The sequence below is a fragment of the Physeter macrocephalus genome, chromosome 19, assembly GCF_002837175.3.
Source record: "Physeter macrocephalus isolate SW-GA chromosome 19, ASM283717v5, whole genome shotgun sequence".
NCBI lineage: Eukaryota > Metazoa > Chordata > Mammalia > Artiodactyla > Physeteridae > Physeter > Physeter macrocephalus.
Window position 1 is genome coordinate 81,994,788 of NC_041232.1, and position 18,200 is coordinate 82,012,987.

The 18,200-nt window shown below is 33.5% G+C and overlaps 1 long non-coding RNA gene across 3 annotated transcripts in view; it reads left to right on the forward strand.

The window, feature by feature from the left end:
* LOC114484463 (uncharacterized) overlaps positions 1 to 18,200 on the forward strand; it is a 574,102-nt gene that overhangs the window by 330,416 nt on the left and 225,486 nt on the right. For all 3 annotated transcript variants that reach the window (XR_008616008.1, XR_003677375.1, XR_003677376.2), the window contains exon 3: positions 10,529 to 10,587. This is a non-coding gene — a long non-coding RNA (uncharacterized lncRNA). The remainder of the gene's footprint in view (positions 1 to 10,528; positions 10,588 to 18,200) is intronic.

Consider the following 18,200-nt stretch of genomic DNA (forward strand, 5'->3'; position numbering starts at 1 on the left):
CTCCATACTGTTCTCCATAGTGGCTGTATCAATTTACATTATTCCCACCAGCAGTGCAAGAGGGTTCCCTTTTCTCCACACCCTCTCTAGCATTTATTGTTTCTAGAGTTTTTGATGATGGCCAATCTGACCGGTGTGTGATGATATCTCATTGTCGTTTTGATTTGCATTTCTCTAATGATTAATGATGTTGAGCATTCTTTCATGTGTTTGTTGGCGATCTGTATATCTTCTTTGGAGAAATGTCTATTTAGTTCTTCTGCCCATTTTTGAATTGGGTTGTTTGTTTTTTTGTTATTGAGCTGCAAGAGTTGCTTATAAATTTTGGATATTAGTCCTTTGTCAGTTGCTTCGTTTGCAAATATTTTCTCCCGTTCTGAGGGTTGTCTTTTGGTCTAAACAAGCTACTTTTACGAGAAGGATATCCATTCAGGAATTGGTGAGCTGTGTGGCTGTCTGTTATTTTATCTTTGTTTCCTCATCACCCGATGTTGGTTCCTAGTAAGTCTGTATGAATGAATGAATATGAAAGCACAGTATCCCAGCAATTACAGGTTTTCCTGTAGGACACATATTTTATGTTAGGACACATCCTCTGTAAACAGTCAAACAACATCACTCTGCTAACGAGTAGAAAATAGATCCAATCATCCTGCTCTGTTCTTGGTAAAGTCGGTCTAACTGCAGACGGAACTTTCCACTGTGACTATACACACATGTTTGTCACTGAACCTGACTTTTCCAAAATGTCTCTAAGTGGTAATGCTTGGGCTTGACATTAATAGCTCTTTGACTTGATAATAGCTCTTTTTCTAATAACTCCTTTTCACAACCAATGAGAGAAAGGAAGGCAGAGAAACTTTTACTTTCACAAGAGTGATATGAGTAGTGAAATAAAATGCTTCAAAACCTACAGACTCTGTGTTAATAAAAGAGTATATTTTAAGTTTGATAGAATATCTGTAACATATAATTCCCCATTTTAACTTTCTTTAATTGTACCGTTCAGTGACGTTAATTACACTCACATCGTTGATCAACCATCATCACAATCCATCTCCAGAACTTTTTATCTTTCCAAACTGAGACTCTGTACTCATTAAACAATAACTCCTCATTCTACCAAGGTGGTACTTTTTAAAAGAAGCCAATTTGGCAGAATATTAAAACTAAGGAGAATGAAATTACACTGTCATAAAGTAAGACCTAATTCTAAAGCCCGGCACATTTGTATATAGTTTATGAGGAACTAACTGAAAATATTTTCCTTTTTATGCTATAATTCATAGATTAATTTTACTTTATTTCCATGCTCAACAGTTTTTTTTACTATAATTTTATGTGTTCAGTTAATAGTCTGATCAATGAGTGTTAGTGCTAAAATCAAGAACGATTGTTAGGATACATGTGGGAAAATAGGTTCTATTGTACTTTTATAAGTAAATAGGTATCATAGAGTGTTAAATAAAGGACATAAAAATAATGCTGTGTCATTTATATCGTGGAGGATATGATAGCATGGAAGAAGTACTATCCTTGATGATGAAAATGTACCTGTGGATAATTGAGATGGTTTGGTGATAAAAGCAGCTCAGCAAATCTGAAACAATACTGATTCTCTAGTGAGTTAAAGTCGTAAAATTACAGAGCAAAAGAAGGCCTAGAAATATATTGTCTCAATTAAATAAAACTTTATATCATTTGACATAACATTTTGTGTATTTTATTAGTACTTTGGATATATCTTATAACTCTTTACATAAATACTCCTGTTTTTAGAAATGTGGTTATGTACCTCTATTAGCTGGTCAAGGAAAGTCCTTGAACAAGCTGGGCATCACTCAATTTAAATAGTTAAAATAGCAATAAAACATCATTTGATCCTGATTATGCAAGTTCCATATAGAGAGAGTTGAGGATCTCTTTTAATGCTTATTTCCACTTAACTAAAATGGAAAAAGGAATGAATCAGTTTATTTTGATTTATGGAATGTCATGACCTATTTGGGTAAACATTATTGAGATCATTGCCTTGAATTTCTGAAAACCTCTTACCGCCTAGGCACCTTCTTTTTTTTTTCTCTTGAGTTCCCCATCAAGCTCTTTTGCATTTCATTTAGGTAGTAAAAGCAGTTGAGCTGTATCATTTAGTAATTTATTTCACCCTCCATAAATTCTACTTTCTGCTTTCAAGGGTACAATAGCATTAGCTTTTTTTTTTCTTTTTTTTTTGAGACTAAAATGTCTTAGGTTTGAGAACTAAGCAAGTTGTCTGTAAATTGGTCCATTTCTTAAATCTGCAGTAATAAATGTCCACATTTGGTAATTCTCAGTAATAAAATGTGTAAGCGCAGAAGGCATTTAAATTAGTAGAAGGACTTTTTCACGTTACAATATTGTATATAAACTGTTGTCACTGTATGTGGTGTAGTATTAATGTGCCCCAGGTCTTAATGGGTTTCGTTTATGGTCGTCCTGCCCTAAAAACTTGCAAGAGAAATAAATGTGTTTTGTTTTATGGAGGTTCATATGGCCATTTTATTAGCTTCCCAGCCTTGGGGTCAGGTGTATTGTATAAGAGGAACAAGCATTGACAGTAACCTGCCATCTGCAACACTGGTTTTAGCGTTTCTTCCTTTGGACACGTTAGCATTTCTGTTCATACCCGGCTCTGACAGCGCTGTTGTATTAAATGTGCCTTGCAGAGGGCTGGCCCCTGAAGATGACCTGTTAATGAAATTTGCAAGGCATATTTTTTATAAATTGGTCTCGATTTTAGCGTTTGTCTGAATTCATATTACAAAAGCAAACAATCTGCGATTTTATTGAAATGTTGTCTGGGTGGCGACAGAATAAAAGCCCAGTTTTATAGGACTGGGAGAAGTATATTGGCTTCATCATTTAATTACTCTTTTTATGGACAATAACCTTCTAGTCCTGCTTTCCTTGGCATACTGCTTCCTGATTTTTTTTTTTTTTTTTTTGCGTTACACAGGCCTCTCACTGTTGTGGCCTCTCCCGTTGCGGAGCACAGGCTCCGGACGCGCAGGCTCAGCGGCCACGGCTCACGGGCCCAGCCGCTCCGCGGCATGTGGGATCCTCCCGGACCGGGGCGCGAACCCGTGTCCCCTGCATCGGCAGGCGGACTCTCAACCACTGCGCCACCAGGGAAGCCCCCCTGATTATTTTTGTTGTCATGGGAAACGAGAGATCTTGACTTTTTAATCACTTAACTATTTCAGAGGGAAATGGTTGTTTTTATCTATATACGTGTGTGTATCTATAAGCAATATGAAAATAGTCAATTTGAACTAATTGCTATTAGGGGAATTCCATAATTTAAACATTTCTTTTAGATGCATGGAAACTAATATATCATGCTTCTTCCCTTGCAATTTCTTTGGAGGAAAGAGTTAATGCATGGGTATTTTAATTTTTAACTACAGAGAACTTTTCAATTGTTCTGCATAAACATATGAGGAAATACTAGGCTCTGCTTCCCACCTTTGCTGAGGAAGATTAAAGGAAAAGATTCAGATTATTGTTCTTTAATCCCTTCACAGCTCTAGAAAACCCCTACATCCAGAAATCTCTGAAGCTACTTGGTATGTTATCACAGAAGAGACAGTTTATTTAGGAATACATCACTGGAAAAGGATAAATTTTTCAATATTAATTATAGAAAAAGTATATGAGTTGAAAAGTGGTCATTTAAAGCTATTTTCTGTAAGTTGACAAGGGTAATGACCACAAATAACAATAACAGTAATACTATTTATTGAATTCACCTCACGTATGAAATAGCATTTTCTAATTTAATCCAATATCTGAGTCCTGATGTGAATTTACCACGTTAGAATCAGTGTCACTCTGGTTCAATATTCTTTTATCAATTGGAGTCCAGGGAGGAAAAGAGAAATTACTCTAGATATTTCTAGTCAAGGGAAGTTCCATGTAGGAGTTGGTTATGGAAAGGCTAAAGGAGCACAAGAGAAAAGAGAGATATTATCAAAGATCACAAAGCTTTTACTGCTAGGATGGAAACCTACAGCCCACAAGACCATTAAACTGCTGGACGTTCAGGTTTCCAGCATAGCTGCTGTTGGAAGAGTGTCACCAGTGAACAGAAAGTGGGTGAGAATGGATGTGCCTTTTCCCCAAATAGTATGCTGCAAAAATCACTTAATTAGGAATCTGCAAATTACTAGGATTTTAATTTTAGTAATTCCACTTATAATACTATGGGCAGTCCTTGACCTTTTGCCTCTATGGCCTTGATTTCCAACATTTATAAAATGAAATGGTTGGACTAGACCATTTTAAAGAATTGTTTCACATCTAAATTTGTACACCACCATAGGAACTCTTATTTTAAAAGAGCCAATTATGGTTTGGGGAGGAAAAAAAAAGTGTCCAGGGCCTCCCAATTTCTGATTTCGGTAGGGCAATGACTTCCATTTCTAGTACTAATCTTAAAAAAATTTCATTGAGGTATGACTGACACATAAAATTTTGTACATATTTAATATAAACAACTTGGTGGATTTAGAGATAGATATGTAACCATATAACTATCAGCACAATCTGTGCCATAAACATATCCATCACCTCTAAAAGTTTCCTATTCTCTTTATTATGTTTCTCCTCCTCCTTAATATTATTATTATTTTGTGTTAGAGGACTTAAGCTATATGCTCTTAGTAAATTTTTAAGTATACAATTTATTGTTAACTCTAGGCACTATGCTATATATTAAATCTCTAGTTCTTACTCATCTTGTATAATTAAACTTTTGTAGCTTTTGACTAATACCTCCTCATTTTTCCCTCCCCCTAGCCTCCAACAACCACTGTTCTACGGACCTATATATATAGCATTTTCTTTATCGGTTCATTCGTCAGTAGATATCTAGGTTGCGTTCATGATTTGGCTATTGTGAATAATCCTGCGGTGCATTTGGAAATACAGATATCTTGTCAAGATCGTGATTTCAAATTCTTTGGATGTATACTCAGAGTGGGTATTCAGGTCCTTTGCCCATTTTTAAAATCTAATTAGTTATTGCTGTTGAGTTGTATATATTTGATATATAAACTCTTTATTAGATGTATGGTTTGCAAGTGTTTTCTCTCATTCTGTAGCTAGCCTTTTCACATTGTTGATTATTTCCTTCACTGTACAGAAGCTTTTTAGTTTGATAAGATTTGTCTATTGTGCATTTGTTGCCTATATTTTTGGTGTCATATCCGAAAGATCATTTTCAAGGCTAATGTCAGGAAACTTTTTGCCTTTGTTATCTTCTAGTTGTTTTATGGTGTCAGGTCTTAAGTCTTTAATCCATTTTGAGTTGATTTTCGTGTGTGGTGTAAGATGAGTCCAATTTCACTTCTTTGCATATAGATGGACAGTTTCCCACACCATTTTTGAAGACTATCCTTTGCATATTGCATATTCATGGCAGCCTTATCAAAGAACAGTTGACCACATATGCTTGGGTTTATTTCTTGGCTCTCTCTTCTGCTCCACTAATTTACGTGTGTTTTTATGTCAGTACCATACTGTTTTGATTACTGTAGCTTTGTAATATATTTTGAAATCAGAACGTTTGAGGACTGCCGCTTTTTCTTTTTGCTCAATATTGCTTTGGTTATATGGGGTCTTTTGTAGCTCCATAAAAATTTTAGGATTTTTTTGTTTCTGTAAAAAAAAAAAAAAAAAAAAAAGCATTGGCATTGTAATAGTGATTGCATTGAATCTGTAAATCACTTTGGGTAATATGGACATATTACCAATAAGAATTTTCCCAATCCATGAACACAGGATGGATATCTTTCTATTTATTTTTGTCTGCTTTAATTTCTTTCCTCCATGTTTTATAATTTTCAGTATATGTCTTTCATTTCCTTCGTTAAGTTTATCAGTAAGTATTTTATTATTTTTATGCTATTGTAATTGGGATCTTTTCCTTAATTTTCTTTTCAGATTTTTTTTTCCTTAGTGTATAGAATCATATCTAATATTCTGATAATTTTTTGTCCTGAAATGTTGCTGAAATTATTTATTAGTTCTGAGAGGTTTTGTGTGTGTGTGTGTGTGTGTGTGTGTGTGTGTGTGTATCTGAAATCCTTAGGGTTTTCCACATAAAAGATCATGTCATGAGCAAACAGATCATTTTACTTCTCCCTTTTCAGTTTAGATGCTTTTTTATTTCTTTCTCTTACCTAATTGCTCAGGCTGATACTTCCAGTACTATGTTGCCTAGAAGTGATAAGAGTAGGCATCCTTGTCTTGTTCCAGATCATAAAGGAAAAGCTTTCACTTTTTCATCACTGAGTATGAGGTTAGCTGTATGATTTTTATCTATGACCTTTATTGTGTTGAGGTAAATTCCTTCTGTTCCTTATTGGTGGAGAATTTTTATCATGAAAGGGTATTAAATGTTGCAAATGCTTTTTCTGCATCTTTTGAGATGATCGTGTGATTTTTTTTTTGTCCTTTATTTTGTTAATACGGTGTATCACATTGATTGATTTGCATATGATGAACCATTCTTGATTCCAGTTAGGATAATTCCACTTGGTCATGGTATATAATTCTTTTGATGTGCTGTTGAATTTGGCTTACTAGTATTTTGTTGAGTATGTTTTCATCTACGTTTATTAGTTACTGGCCTATAGTCTTCTTTTCTTGTAGTGTTCTTGTCTGGCATTGATATTAAAATAACACTAGCCTCATAAAAAAGTTTTCACGGGGTCTCTATTCTTTTATTTTTTTTAACAAGTTTAGAAGGATAGGTATTAATTCTTTAAATGTTTGGTAGAATTCCATTGTGAAACTGTTTGATCTGGAGCTTTTCATTGTCAGGAAGTTTTTGGTTACTGATATAATCTCCTTATTTGACATTGGTTCATTTAAACTTTCTGCTGGTATTTCTTCATGATTCAGTACTGGTAGGTGGTATGTTTCTAATAATTTATCCATTTCTTCTAGGTTGATCACTTTGTCGGCATATAATCATTCATAATACTTCCTCATGATTTTTTTAAAGTTTCTGTGGCATTATTGTAATGTTTACTATTCCATATCTGATTTTATTTCATTCTTTTCTCTTTTTATGAAAGAAATATTCATTTATTTAAAATTAATTTTTAATTGAATTAAAGATTCTTTAAATTCTATAGTGCTTAAAAAACTTCAGAAGTTTCACACAGATGATTTTATATAATCCCATAATAACCCTTTTTTTCCCTCTATCCTTATTATTACCCCTCTCCCCTTCCTTTTCCCCACTGGTAACCACTAGTTTGTTCTCCATATCTGTAAGTCCACTTTTATTGTTCTGTTTTATTCGCTAGTTTGTTGTATTTTTTGGATTACACATATAAGCAATATCATACACTATTTGTCTTCCTTTGACTTATTTCACTTAGCATAATGCCCTCTAAGTCCATTCATGTTGCTACAGATGGCCAAATTTCTTTCTTTTTTTATGGCTGAGTAGCATTCCATTGTGTGTGTGTGTGTGTGTGTACACACACACACACACACACACACACACACACACACACCATATCTTCTTTATGCATTCATCTGTTGATTTACATTTAGGTTACTTCCATACCTTGGCAATTGTAAATAATGCTGCTATGAACATTGAGGTGCAGATATCTTTTTGAATTATTGTTTTTGTTTATTTTTTGTTTATTTGTTTCTTTTGGATACATCTCCAAAAGTGGAATTGCTGGTAGTTCAATTTTTAGCTTTTTTTAGAAAACTCCATACTGTTTTCCACAGTGGCTGCACCGATTTACATTTCTACCAACAGTGTACAAGGGTTCCCTTTGCTCCACATCCTCACCAGCATTTGTTATTTGTGTTCTTTTTGATGATAGCCATTCTGACAGGTGTGAGGTCATATTTCATTGTGGTTTTGATTTGCATTTTTCTGATAATTAGCAATGTTGAGCATCTTTTCATATACCTTGGGCTATCTGCATTTCCTCTTTCAAAAAAAAAAGTCTATTCGGTTCTGTCAATTTTTTAATTGGGTTGTTTGGGGTTTTTTTTAAATTTTGTTTTGTTTTTGCGGTACACGGGCCTCTCACTGTTGTGGCCTCCATGGCTCATGGGCCCAGCCGCTCCGCGGCTTGTGGGATCCTCCCGGACCGGGGAACGAACCCACGTTCCTCGCATCGGCAGGCAGACTCTCAACCACTGCGCCACCAGGGAAGCCCTGTTTGTTTGTTTTTGATGTTGGGTTGTGCGAGCTGTTTATATATGTTGGATATTAACCCCTTATTTGTCGTATAATTTGCAGATATCTTCTCCCATTCATTAGGTTGTCTTTTTGTGTTGTTGATGGTTTCCTTTGCTTTGCAAAAGCTTTTAAGTTTAATTAGGTTCCATTTGTTTATTTTTGCTTTTGTTTCCTTTGCTTTTCCTTTTATTTCTTCTATTTCGTCTTAGTTATTTTAGCTAAGGATTTCTTGATTTTGTTGATATTTTCAAAAATAAACTTCTAATTTCATTGACCTTTTTTATTGTTTCTATTTTCTATTTCATTTTTTTCTCCTCTAATCTTTACGATTTTTTCCTTCTCTTAACTTTGAGCTTAGTTTATCCTTTTCTAGTTCTTTGAGGTATTAAATTTGGTTGTTTATTTGAAGTCTTTCTTCTTTTTAATGTACATTTTTATCGTTAAAAACTTCCCTCTTCGTACTGCTTTTGCATCCTGTAAGATTTGGTATGTTGTGTTTTAATTTTTGTTTGTCTTGAGATATGTTCGAATTTCCCTTTTGATTTCTTCTTTAGCCCAGTATTTGCTCAAGGGTGTGTTTTAAAATTTCCAAGCATTTGTGAATTTTCCAGTTTTCCTTTTGTTATTGATTTCTAGTTTCATTCCACTGTGGTTGGGAAAGATACTTGGAATAATTCTAGTCTTCTGAAATTTGTTGAGTTGGTTTGTGACCTGACATTTGATCAGTCACAGACAATGTTCTCTATATACTTGAGAAAGAATGAATATTCTGCTGCTGTTGAATAGAATGTTCTGTATACGTCTGTTATGGCCATTTGTTTTGTAGTTTGTTCAAGTCTGCTGTTTCCTTATTGATTTTCTGTCTGGACGATCTATGATTGAATGTGGAATATTGAAGTCTTCTACTGTTACTGTATTGATGTCTATTTCTCCCTTCAGTTATATCAGTGCTTGTTTTATATATTCATGTGCTCTGATGTTGAGTGTATATATATTTGTAACTGTTGTATCTTCCTGATTAATTGACCCTTTTATCATTATGTAATGTCCCTTTAGTCTTGTGACAATTTTTGACTAAAAGTTTATTTTGTCTGACATAAGTACTGCCACTTGCTTTTCCTTTTGTTTACCATCGCATGGAATATCATTTTAAATCCATTCACTTTCAGTCCATGTATATTCTTAAATCTAAAATAAGTCTCTTGTAGACAACATAGAGTTGGATCTTTGTTTTGCTCTTGTTTTTGTTTTTCATCCAATAACCACTCTATACATTATGGTTGGTGAATTTCTTCCAGTATATTTAAAGTAATTATTATAGGTGAGGGATTGCTTTTGCCATTCTGTTAAATTCTTTTTCTGTCAGTTTTGTTTTTTGTTTTTCTTTGCTGTCTTCCTTTTTGATTTTGTTTGCTGTCTTAGTCCATTCAGGCTGTTATAACAAAAATACGATAAACTGGATGGCTGATAACAAACATTTATTTTTCACATTTTTTGAGGCTGGGAAGTCCAAGGCTGGGATGTCCAAGTCACTGCCAGATTCAGTGTCTAGTAAGGGCCCACCTTCTGGTTTAGAGACAGCACCTTCTAGTTGTAACTGCAATGGCAGAAGGGTCTAGGGAGCTCTGTATGGTCTTTTATAAGGTCTCTAATCCCACTCATGAGGGCTCCATCCTCACGATCTAGGCACTTCCCAGAAATCTCCCTTCCTAATACTATCACACTGGGCATTAGATTGCAACATAAGATTTTGGGGGACACAAACATTTGGTACATAGCAGATTTGATCATGTTCTTTGTAGTGATATATTTGATCCTTTTGTCTTTCTCTCTTTTTAAAATCTGCTATAGAATATTTTCTTTGTGGCTACCATGTGATTTTAATAAAAATTCTGTGTTTGGGAAATTTAATTATAATTCAGATATAACACGTCAAGACTTTTTTTAGTTCACTGATTACTACCATTATAATCTATAAATTTTTTGGACTTTCTACGCCCTTAATCATAACATCACAAAAATATATTTTATTTCTTTCCTACACTTCTGTTTCTTTTTTAGGTTAAGAAAAATATTATACTTAAAAAATTATTGAGGAGACATGTATTTCTTTTTTACCTTACTTTATTTCACAGACCAGAATATCCAATAAAATGCTAAATAGAAATAGTAATAGTGTGCATTGTTTTTTCCTCTGTCTGGGGGAAAATGATCTAAATAATCCTTCATTATATATGATCACTGACTTAGTGATTCTTTTTCTTTTTTTAGACTCCTATTGATTAAAGAAGTTTCCTGCAATGACTACTAACAGCAGTACTTGTACTGAGGTAAGTTTTTTTTTTTTTTTTTTTTTTTTTTCAGTTTTTTGCGTTAACGTGGTGAATTATATCTGTTGATTCTCAAATGTTAAAATTTTTACTTTTATTATTGCTGCATTGCACTCCAATTTCTCATGATGGGTTTGATTTTCTGTATTGCTGGACTTGATTTGCTGATATTTTGGTCAAGATTGTCCCATCTGTATTTATAACAAGGGTGGATCTGCATTTTGTTGTTATTGTTGAAATGTCCTTGTCAGAATTTGATATTAAGTTTAAAACTGTGACAGAGATTGAGTTGGAAAATGTTTTCCTCTTTTGCTGTCCTCTTCAAATATTTGTATAGTATTGGTGTTGTTACTTTCAAAAATATTTAGTAGAATTTACTGATGAAGTTGTTTGGACTTGAACTTTTCAATGTAGGACGGGTTTCAATAATCAATTTAATTTCATTAACAGATACTACATTATTTAGGATTCTATTCTTTTGTCAAGTTATGTTATGGTTTTCAAGGCATTTATTCATATCACTTTTACTTTCAAACTTGATAATTCAAGGTTGGTTATAATTTTTGTTGGTGTCTGTAGTGATGCTCCTTTTTGCAGGAGTTTCTTTGTTGAAAGACTCTTATACTTTTCCAACTGAGCTAGCTGAATGCCCCTGGCTTTCTTTCTGTTTTATATTTAAACAGTATTGCTTGGGTTTTTCACGTTAATCGATAATACAAAAACTATTCTCGGCTAGTTTTTTGTTCTCTATTTTATGATTTTAATTTTATTGATTTCTTTTGCTTTATTGTTTGGATGTTGCTTTCCTGTTCTTTTTTTGTGCTTTCTGAAATGAAATTTGAGATCATTGCTTTTAAAACTTTCTAATGATAAGTCTATAAATTCTCCTCTAAGCAACTCTTTAGCTGCATGTAACGGGTTTTAATATATTTTCATTAACATTCAGATTAAAATATTTTCTTATCTTACTTGTGATTCCTTTTTTATTATGTTCTGTTGGTTATTTGGAAATAACTTCATTTCCAAATTGTCAGAGATCCTTCCTCCCACCCCCTGCTTTTTAATTGATTTCCTGTTTTTTCACCAATGTCAGAGAGCATACATTGAATGATATCAACCCTTTGTAATTTATTGAGGCTTGCTTTATAAACCAACATAAGGCCAGTTGTGGAAAAAATATGTATGTTTTTGAAAATTATATGTACTCCATTTTAAAAATGATTCTGCTAATCATAGGGATTATATGTATGGCTACATTGTCCATGTTATTGTTAGTTTTATATTATTGTTTCATATATGTTTCATGTATTTTATGTTTCTTACTATCTATTAATCATTTTTAATTTATTTTCCAGTATACTAATTTAATAGATATAAATACATTTACCATTGTTTAATAGTTTATAAAATATACTCTTGGCTTACTTAGCTTAGTCTTCTGGAGATGGAGAATGTTTTTCTTATCTTTATGCATATTAAATTACGATTCTAGTAGCTTAACTTAGAACTGCTCTAAATTTTTAAATTCTGTCTCACAAAATGCATTGCCTGAATCGTGCAGATTTTGTTCACAGCTATCAAATTAAATTCTTGATTTGGGGATTTTGTTGTCTTTAAGTAATGATTTCTTAAATTGTGTGAAGTTAGTTGCAAATAATAGAAACCCATACTTACTGCCTGAATCTAAAAGGGCAGTGGTGGTGAGAGGTAGGTAAAGGATCTGATGAATTTCTAGGCAGTGGCTCTCTCATGGCTACTTCTCTGCTTATGTTTTTTGAGTCGGATTATTTTGTGAGCATCTCTCTGCAGGCCCATGTGCTTGCTATACTTGGCAGGTGTGCAGTGGCCAGAGTGTATTGCAGTGAAAATGACCAAAACTGGCCCAAAGTCCTGATGACGTTTCAGGTCTAGTGCTCACCAGCAACCAATCAGATTGGTGTCTGTAACCTTTAATTTAGTCTCTGGTTAACTCCGTGTGGCTCTCAGTCCATTCTTGAAATAATCAGCTCTGACGGGAGGCCCAGTTCTCCTGGGACGTGTAAGGTTATCGAGACTGTACAGTAGGGTGGTGATATTTCAGAATCTTAGAACAAATTGTGAGGAGGGAGAAAATGAGCACATTGTATTTGACTCTGTTAAATGTTATATCATATTTGATTTAAGATTATTTTCACACTAATTTAGAGGTTTAGAGTATCTTTCTTTTGGCTGTCATCTCGTTTACATTATATATTTGAGCATTATGATACCTGCAAATTTGATACAGAAAATTATATTTGCTAAGTAATGAAATATTATTTAACATAAAATAATGTATTTCCGTAGTCAACAAAATGTTACGTTTTATTCATAAATGAGAAGATGAATTTGAGAAGCATCTGTAAATGAAAATGAATTCCTCTGATATTTTTAATATCTCCTGTATTATGTTCTTTCTCTGAGGGCACTCACTTTACTACCTTATGTCTTGCTATCAGTATCATCCAGTTAAGGGACTAGAAACATTTATTTGATATAAATTGTTGTATATGTAATATATACCTATGAATATTAATGATTAAGAATGTCATATTCATTATTGACATTCTTCTTTGGAATGTGAGAAATGAATGGTTTTAGAGGCATCTCAAGTACATCATTTTTTATATAAATTAAAATACACCTTGAATGGTATATAACCTGTAATTTTTTAGGTCAGACATGTAACTGCTAATCTTTAAATTCAGTTCATGTATTCTGACTATTTTATACTTCACTATAATGAGCCAAGCATTTCAGAGAAGGCAAATAATAACATTACTATGAAAATGTTTGCTGATAGAGCCTATTGTGTTCAACTAAATTAGCATAAGTAATTATTCTTCAAAAGAGTCAGTTTCATTTTCATTGTTCCCAGTTGTATATTCTCCATAGCTCTCATTTTCTTCAGGCATTAGAAAATTTCAACAGCTGGGTAAATTTTAATAAACATAATTAACACTTGTTCACAAGTGTTTTCGATTAGGCTTGTGATTATTTGTATAAGTATCTGGGTAGAGAAATGCATTCAGTGCAAGGCCGTGTCCCAGGCAAAGTATAAAGTTGGCAAAGTTTGTCTTCAGTATTTTATCCACCTTATTTTATAGATAAGATTAAGATAAGATAAAGATAAGATAAGATAATTCTTTTTCAGAATTTCTACCTCACAAAGCCCAGTTATTATTTACTTTCCTTCTGGTTTCTCTCTCTGTAAGTTACAGTAGCATCAGACTAAGGTTAGAGAGCATAGGATGAAAAACTAAGGCTTCCTATAGCCTTAATTAGTTAGCTCTCCTAAACTCAGCGTCCTCAACTGTGTAACCTCGGAAAAACATTCCAGTTCTCTAATTCCCATCTGTAAAATGGACATTATAATAGTGCCAAATGCAAACGTTGCGATGAGAATGGAATGAGATAAAGCGTATTAAGATTTTAACGTAGCACCTGGAGAAAAGTAATTATTGATTGAATGTTAACTGCTGTTATTGTTACAGCGACTAACAGTGCTTGAAGAGTTTCCAACAGTGTAACTCCTCACACATCAAATAAGTGAGTCCTTCTCTCAAATGCCAGTGCCTGTTGGGTGTTATCATTTGAAAAGTAGGCTTTGCTTCTTGCGGTCTTTCAGTGAACCAGTCTTTTTCCGCATCTTCCTTCTTCCCTAATGATGATGCTGCTGGTAGTGGTGAGAGTGATGATCTCTTTTTAGAGGTTTATTATAAATTACTCTTTGGAGTCTCTCTTCCTCCCATAATGCCATCTCATTAGTGCACAACTAATTTGGTAATGTTGTCAAACTAATTTAGGCTGGCTGCATGATAGTTCCATGTCCTTTCTTTCAGTATTCACCTTTCAAATGAAGTTTAATTATCTTTATATCAATGAATAAGAAATAAGGTTGAGTATCACCTGAGAAGTGCCAGCTGGAAAGTGTGTCACGAGAGGTTCTCCTAGTCATATCATTTCAGCAAGTACCTATCAGTCTGGCACTATATTCTCTGGTTCTACTTTTTCTAGAAACAAATGCAACTTTTCAGTCATTCTTCGCTATGCTTAAGTGATTATCCTAATAAAACATGAAGATTTGCAGCAAATTTTAGTTAACTTGTTAAGAAAGCTCTCAAAAGAATAATCAGTATTTCATTCATTAGTTGTTACTTCATTTACTAAGTGTTATTTCATTTGAAAAAAAAAAAAAAAAAAACTGAAACAATCAGAAACCAACCTGCATAGGTTTTTAACTACCAAATCTGTATGTAACCTAGTCACATATTTACACACATATTCTGCCTTCTCCCTATTACAATGGATGAATGTATTTTAATCCCGTCTGAGGACTCTTCCAATTGGAATCTAACCTGCTTCTGAGGAAGAGATGTGCTCATGTGATCTTGCATCCCTTTTGTGTACCTGTGTTTGTAATATGTGGTGCTCTTCAAGGCGTGGAGCTCAGGGCAGGGGTACCCTTGCCCAAGTACCCAAGGGGGAGGGACTGTTTGCAAAATCAGATTGTTTTGACTTGATTGAATCAGTTTCATCAGCATAGAAAATAGCTTCTTAACTCATAGTAACATCAACCCTTTCTTTTACATTTAAATTTGGATACATTCTTTCTTGTTTTTTTCTTGTTGTTGTCATTGTTTGTTACTTTAGTATAAATACCAAAAAGTGTTTATATTTTGCTTTTTGAGAAAATTTTTACACGTATTTAAAATCTACATACGGCTTTACAGAAATTCCCTGAATGATGTCTGCTATTTGCAAATTAAAAACTGAGGAAATAGTTATATTTCCTTAGATTGTGTCAAGTAGTTTCACTAACATGTTTTCTCTTCTGCAATGTAAGGTCACATCAAAATAACATGTGATCCTAAGAATTGTACTTTCAGGTATACAATCTATGAGCACAGTGGCTAGCATGTAAAAGATATTTCAAAAATGTTATTTCTCTTTGATTAAGTTTCTACAGTTAACAATTTTTTATGACTAGATTAAGTCCTAAAGCTTCTGCTATTTCAGGGCTCTTTCAAATATATTTTAGGATTTTTGTTCACTTTCTATGGATTATTTACACAAGATAAAACGGAAGAAGTAGCAAATCAAATTCTACCTGCAGTCTTGTTCCTGAAATACCATGTATATGAAATAATCTGTCAGCAATGTTTTATTTCTTAATAAAATAGAAGATTATGAAAGTACCTTCCAAAGAGCAGTGATGTAGCAGAAACCATGCCATTGGATCCCTTATTAAATAACAGCTAGAATATTTAATAGTTAGAAAAATGTTTGTCTTCAGGTTTGAGAACTGTTAGTAGAAATGTATATCCCAATTATGGCTGGATTAATATTTTCCCTGATACAGTAGAATTTAATCTGATAAAACATGCTCTGTAGAAGATTTTATATCTCTGAAAGTGAGCCATTCTCATGTTTCTCAGGTCGAGGATCTATTCATTTCTCTGTCCAGATACAGAACAATCTTACATCAAGGCAGTTCATCCCAATTCCCATTTACTATTAGAGTGGAATTAAAAGTCCTAAAACTAGAATAGAATTAGATGGCCAGATGCTTAAGTGAGTTGCCCCTCCTCAGGTAGGCGTGTTTCAGCTCCCAACCAGTGTCTATAAATCAAAGTCATTTAAAGAAATATTTCAAAATGTAATGCCCCTACAGTCATCTTTAAAGACTGTTAATTAAGCCTTTTATACTAGGAAGCAAAAGTCTCATCAGAGAGTTGTGCTCGTGCATTTATTCTCTATATACCATTTGTTATTTTAGGCAATATCTATATGATATTTCAGAGTAAAATAAAACAGTATATACTGTTATAGGAGGCAAAGTTGTACTAATACTTTCATTTAAAGCTGATTAATTTTATAATACTCTAAAGGGTATTGTTAAATAAGCAGCACTGATAAAAAAAACTTCTGAATTGTTAATATGTGAAGTCCTTATTCAAATCATATTTAACACCTTCTCTGGCTATCTGTTGATTAATGATATAAGAGGGAAAAATGTTCATGGGGAAATATCTTTTCTCTTTTATTTTCCTTCCTCCCTTTCTCTCTTTCCTTCTCTCCTTTCCCTCCTTCCTTCCTTCCTCCTTCCCTCCCTCCCTCCTTCCTTCCTTCTTTTTTTTCATTCAACTAGCTCCTTACCCATTTCTAGCCTTTGGCTGTGAACATGTATTTGCTTATTACTGGTATCCCTTTTGGCAGATACTAACTATTCCGTTTTACCCAATATCTCATTATCCTTTTGCCAAAATATTTTAATCTTTCATTAATGTGTTTCCTTTGCCTTTGTGAACTTGTATATTCCTTTTTTGAAATATCTTAATGGTGTTTTCACAAGGAGAGGTGATAGATATGTGTGTTCAAATCATTATGTTTTAACTGAAGTTTATTTCATTCCAGTTGAATTAGATTTTATTTTCATCCCTTTTGTTTGGTTTGTTTTGATGATGTTGGTGAGTGTAATGTAGAATAAGCCCAAAGTATTTTAAAATGAGATTTCATTGCTGTTGACCCCATGATGAAATAATATAGTATGACCCAGTTATTGAGATGGAACAAGAGAGTGGAATGTCCACAGTTTGTGCAATTTAACTTCACAGAAATTACATGTTTTAAAAAATAATCTTCATTTAAGCCTCAAATAAATGCACTGATACTGTTTGACAGTTTGTATATATAAATATTGCTATTGAATTTTATTGGTAGTCATCCCTACTTTATGAGAGCTTGGAAGGTAGGAACTATCACCAAGGATCTTAAAGCATTCATTGGTACTTAGAAGAATAGAAAGTATTAGCACAACAGCAACATAATCTTCTCCTAGCATACATTCTCTAACTACCCAAGCATGTTCTTCCTCAGGAACAGAGTGTGCTGATAGCAGTAAAGTTCTTCTCAGCACCAATTTACATTGATTCTCCTGAACTGCATGATAGAGTGGAAATTTGGAATATCAAGAGTTCTTGTTCTTTTTCTCTAAGAAACATACAACCTCAGAAAAGTACTAATTTTTCCTACGTCTGAATTGTCTTGTTATTCTATAATGGAGAAAACATATCATCTTATTTTCTTTATACTCTTATAACCTTCACTGAAGAGAATGAATAAAGCATACTTGAATCCTGAGTTCTAGATAAAAATATAAGCTCTCTGTTAACTCTGAGAATAATGTAAAATCAGGGGATATTTTTCAAAGTTTTAAATAAATTTATGAGAGGCATTTCCATCACTGATAGCAAATTTCTTTGTTTTTAGGACAGCTAATTATGTCTTTTAGGTTGGCAAAATTAAAGCTATGGCATGAGAATTTTGTAACTATGAATATGAAAGACTAGATTTGGGGAGGAAGTCATTTGGGAATGATAATGTTGCTTTCAGAGATACGGGCTGGGAATTAAGTGTGAAGAAGATGGCAAAGGGAACAGCATGGCATCTGTCCAACATCTACCCATTGGCTCTTTGGTAATTCTATCCAGTGTCATGGATTTAAGCACCGTTTACAAGATAATAATTACCAAATTTATATCACCAACCCAGATCCCCTTCCTATACTTTGGACTCATCTCCATTTCCTTCTT